Here is a 5,602-nt window from a genome sequence, read left to right as displayed (position 1 = left end):
CCCGATGCGGGGCTCGATCCCAGGACGCTGGGATCATGACCTGAGCCGAAGGCAGTGGCCTAACCCACTGAGCCACCCAGGCGCCCCGGCCTTCACTTTTTTTAATTAAATGTATTTATTTATTTTTAGAAAAACAGTATTCATTATTTTTTCACCACACCCAGTGCTCCATGCAATCCGTGCCCTCTATAATACCCACTTGGTATCCCAACCTCCCACCCCCCTGCCAATTTAAACCCCTCAGATTGTTTTTCAGAGTTCATAGTCTCTCATGATTCACCTCCCCTTCCAATTTACCCCAACTCCCTTCTCCTAACACCCCTTGTCCTCCATGGTATTTGTTATGCTCCACAAATAAGTGAAACGATATGATAATTGACTCTCTCTGCTTGACTTCTTTCACTCAGCATAATCTCTTCCAGTCCCGTCCATGTTGCTACAAAAGTTGGGTATTCGTCCTTTCTGATGGAGGCATAATACTCCATAGTGTATATGGACCACATCTTCCTTATCCATTCATCCGTTGAAGGGCATCTTGGTTCTTTCCATAGTTTGGCGACCGTGGCCATTGCTGCTATAAACATTGGGGTACAGATGGCCCTTCTTTTCACGACATCTGTATCTTTGGGGTAAATACCCAGGAGTGCAATTGCAGGGTCATAGGGAAGTTCTATTTTTAATTTCTTGAGGAATCTCCACACTGTTCTCCAAAGAGGCTGCACCAACTTGCATTCCCACCAACAGTGGGAGAGGGTTCCCCTTTCTCCATATCCTCTCCAACACATGTTGTTTCCTGTTTTGTTAATTTTGGCCATTCTAACTGGTGTAAGGTGATGTCTCAATGGGGCAATGGGGTAAGATGATGGCTAGTGATGATAAACATTTTTTCATGTGTCTGATAGCCATTTGTATGTCTTGATTGGAGAAGTGTCTGTTCATATTTTCTGCCCATTTTTTGATATGGTTATCTGTTTTGTGTGTGTTGAGTTTGAGGAGTTCTTTATAGATCCTGGATATCAACCTTTTGTCTGTACTGTCATTTGCAAATATCTTCTCCCATTCTGTGAGTTGAAGAGGCCTTCATTTTAAAGCAAATACAAAATTATATTTAAAAATTAAAATTTTATAAAATTTATGTATACTTACAAAAATCTCTACAAGTTGTTTAGTTAGTCGCGTGTTTTCTGAACAAATTTGTATTTGCAATTAGGCAACTGGCCCAAGTAGAGGTAATCCAGGAAGAAGGAAGAGGTTAAAAGTCATCTAATTTGGCTATCAAATCTGGGCTAAAATCATTGGATTCTTGTCTGGTGATTTATTTCATTTTTGCTTTGAAGCCTCAAAATGTGTTTGTTTCTTCCAAGAACTAAGAAAATACTGAACTTATATTCAGAAACTATTCACAACATTTTTATATATATATTTTTTAAGATTTTATATATTTGTCAGGGATAGAGGGAGAGAGAGCGAGTGAGCACAGGCAGACAGAGAGGCAGGCAGAGGCAGAGGGAGAAGCAGGCTCCCTGCTAAGCAAGGAGCCTGATGTGGGACTCAATCCCAGGACGCTGGGATCATGAACTGAGCCACGCAGGCATCCCACATTTTTATATTTTTAAAAGCCTTTTTGCATAGAGTCAATTTACATATATCATGTGGAGTTTTCTTTAACTTATTGCTATCCTAAGTTATCTCTACATAAAAAGGGTTTACACTGAAATTCTTCCGGGATTAGGAAAGGTCTACTCTTAACTTTGTGCATGCATGGATACATAACAGCAAACCCATGTGTGTAAATTATCTAGAAAAAATGCAGCTAAATACCTTTTACAAAAGGCAACAAATATTATCAATTCAGCCTAAAATATATAGAGAGGAAAGAGACTAGAAGACTGAAGGAAAAAATTTCAGTTAAAACTGTACCCTGATACTGCTTGCTGGGCTAGAATGAGTTACCTAACCTCTCTGAACTTCATTTTTCCTACCTGAAAGATGAAGGACCTTTATACACACACACACACACACACACACACACACACACGTATCTCAAAAATTTTGGAAATCTGGACAACAGTGGTTTAATTTAAGTTTTAACAGATTTTTATTTAATTCAGTCAATAAATTCTTAGTAATATTGTCTCTGTTTAACCTCTGTTTAACTTAGTATTTCCACCCAATTTCTGAAAAATTTAGTCTCTTTTTATTTTCTATACATTTGTTAATAGTCTAAAGTAATTTAAGGTACTTACAAAAATTTTACAACATAACAACCCCAATTTTACTCATTTAATTTTAAAATTGGATAGCTATAGTATTTAACATGAATGAATCTTATAACAGTAATACTTTGATTTGTGATACTTTAAAAATCTAATGTATATTTCCTGTAAGAAAACGTATCATATTTTTCTGTATTCTACTTTCAGTAAGTTTTAATTATATTTTAAAAAGCATTTTTGTTTGATATGCAAAACCAATTTTTCATTTTTCTTTCCATCTCCTCTCTACCTATTCCTTTTAATAAAACTTTGCTTCTGAAAAACAAATCATTTTTCCATTATACTTTCTTAAGAATGACTTTGACATTACAATTCACAATATTAATGTGCATTTTAATTCTTCTTAGCTATATTCGGATAACTCCTTTGTTTTAACTGCTCAAAATAATAAGTAAGCCACTTCAAATCATACTTCAAGGATTTACTGTTCAAACAAAAATATAGAAGCTTATTTTATCAATTAAATCACACAATTGTAAAATAATTTCAACTGAGTATTTTAACAGAACACATGTGAAATGTAAAAGTTACCCACTTAAAAATCAAAAATCTTCAGAATATGTATGTTAAAATAATAGCATCTTCTGTATTAATTTGGAAGTCATGTTTTAATCTGTTCTTTGAATTAGTATATTTTTCTATATGGAATTTTTTAATGAAATGAGAATATGCACCTTTAGAAGATGTATGAATCAGTTCATCTTATAATAAATAGTAGTTTATCATTTAAAACACTACTCTTAAAATGCAGTGTCATTGCTGATATATTTTATTTATTCCTGCGTATCAAATTAACTAAAATTACCATATTCCAAGCACCAGAATCTAGTACTAAAGTTCCTAGTAAATACCCAGATATGTGTTGCTTATGTTATACATGTATTCCTTTTTTCCTCTCTCTCATTATACTGTTTAAGATCATTTAAAATAAAGCCGAGAGTTATAAGATATTAGAGTTACATAGGTCTCTAAGGATCATTTGGTCCATGGCCTCTTTAACAATTGTCCAGGGATAAGATTTGAGGGAGCTTAAGTCTCAACAGTCTGTGTATACTTTAGAGTCTGCACATACATGGTTTTTTTAATTGTTTTCATTAACTTCTCAGAAGGGTCAGCAATGAAAACCATATTAACAAAGAAATTAATTCCACCATCTCATTTTGCAAATAGATAATCTGAGATTTAAGAGAGTTTGTGACTCATCCAGAGTCATAAAGGAGTTGCATGTAGGAATTGAAGCGAGGCACTGATTTGCAGGTCAACCAAAAAATGTTACTGATTTGGTAGAGCCCCCAACAGATGTGGGTTTTCAGTTGACAAAAAGGTTGTTAAATTGCAGGTTTCTTTTAATCGTTTCACATGGACAGTTAGAACGGCCAAAATTTACAAGACAGTAAACAACAAGTGTTGGAGAGGATGTGGAGAAAGGGGAACCCTCTTATACTGTTGGTGGGAATGCAAGTTGGTGCAGCCACTTTGAGAAACAGTGTGGAGATTCCTTAAGAAATTAAAAATAGAGCTACCCTATGACCCTGAAATTGCACTACTGGGGATTTACCCTAAAGATACAGATGTAGGGAAAAGAAGGGCCATATGTATCCCAATGTTCAAAGCAGCAATGACCACAATCACCACACTGTGGAAAGAGCCAAGATGCCCTTCAACAGACAGATGGATAAAGGAGGTGTGGTCCATATATATAGTGGATTATTATGCCTCCATCAGAAAGGATGAATACCCATCTTTTGTACCAACATGGACTGGACTGGAGGAGATTATGCTGAGTGAAATAAGTTAAGAAGAGAAAGTCAATTATCATATGGTTTCACTTACTTGTGGAGCATAAGGAATAACACAAAGGACATTAGGAGAAGGAAAGGAAAGGTGATTAAGGTGAAATTGGAGAGGGAGACAAACCATGAGAGACTGTGGACTCTGAGAAACAAACTGAAGGTTTTGGAGGGGAGGGGGGTGGAAGGTTTGGTGAGCCTAGTGGTGGGTATTAAGGAGGGCATGTATTGCATGGAGCACTGGGTGTGGTGCATAAACAATGAATCCTGGAACACTGAAAAAATAAAATTTTAAAAAATACTACCATGAAATAATAAGTTGTTCACATAGAATTGAAGTAGTGAATTTAACCTTCTATTGCATGTAGCACTATGATGTTATTATGCTACAACTATAATGTAATTATAATTTATTAGCCATTTTATGCCTTAAAATATGGATTTATAAAAAAATTGAAATGAATTCCTCATATTTCTGAAGATAAATAGAGTTGTTTAGGGACACAATTAACTTCTGATCCTTCTTTTTTCTGAATCAAAATAAATGATAGTTCTATTTTAAATTTTTTGAGGAAACTCCATACTGTTTTTCACAGTGGTTGTGCCAGTTTGCATACCCACCAACAGTGCATGAGGGTTCCTTTATCTCCACATACTTGTCAACATCTGCTGCTTCTTTTGTGTGTTTGTTGTTGCTGTTGTTGTTTTTCCATTCTATAGGTGTGAAGCGATATCTCATTTTAGTTTTGATTTGCATTTGCCTGATGACAAGTGACATTGAGGAACTTTCAATGGGTCAGTTGGCCATCTGGATGTCTTCTTTGGAGAAATGTCTGTTCTTGTCTTCTGCACATTTTAAAATTATATTATTTGTTTTTTGGGTGTGAAGTTGTATAAGTTCTTTACATACTTTGGATATTAACCCTCTATCATATATGTCATTTGCAAATAACTTCACCCCCCCAATACAAATTCAAAAGGCTACATGTACCCTATCAATAGCCAAATTATGAAAGAAGCGTTAGTATCCATCAATAGGTGAATGGAGAAAGAAGACATATATGAAAGAATATTATTCAGTCATAAAAAAAAGAATGAAATCTTGCCATTTGCAACAATAGGGGTGGAGTTAGTATAATGCTAAGCAAAGTAAGTTGGTCATAGAAAGACATACACCATGTGATTTCACTCATATGTGGAATTTAAGAAAAAAAACAAATGTGCAAAGGGGAAAAAAAGAGAGAGAGACAAAATAAGAAATAGACTCTTAACTATTCAGAACAAACCGATAGTTACCAGAGGGGAAGGGAGTGATGGGTGAAATAGGTGATGGGGATTAAGGAGGGCACTTGTGATGAGGACTGCATGCCGTATGGAACTGTACACTATATTGCACACTTATAGCACTGTATGTTAACTATACTGGGACTAAAAGAAAAACTTAATAATGTTAGAAGCAGGCATTTCTAGTCCATTGATAATGTTAACTTACTCGCCAGTAAAGGTGTAAAATCTTTTACTTTCTTATACTTTGGG

Source organism: Mustela nigripes, chromosome 1, assembly GCF_022355385.1.
Source record: "Mustela nigripes isolate SB6536 chromosome 1, MUSNIG.SB6536, whole genome shotgun sequence".
NCBI classification, from domain to species: Eukaryota; Metazoa; Chordata; class Mammalia; order Carnivora; family Mustelidae; genus Mustela; species Mustela nigripes.
This window is presented reverse-complemented; position numbering follows the sequence as displayed.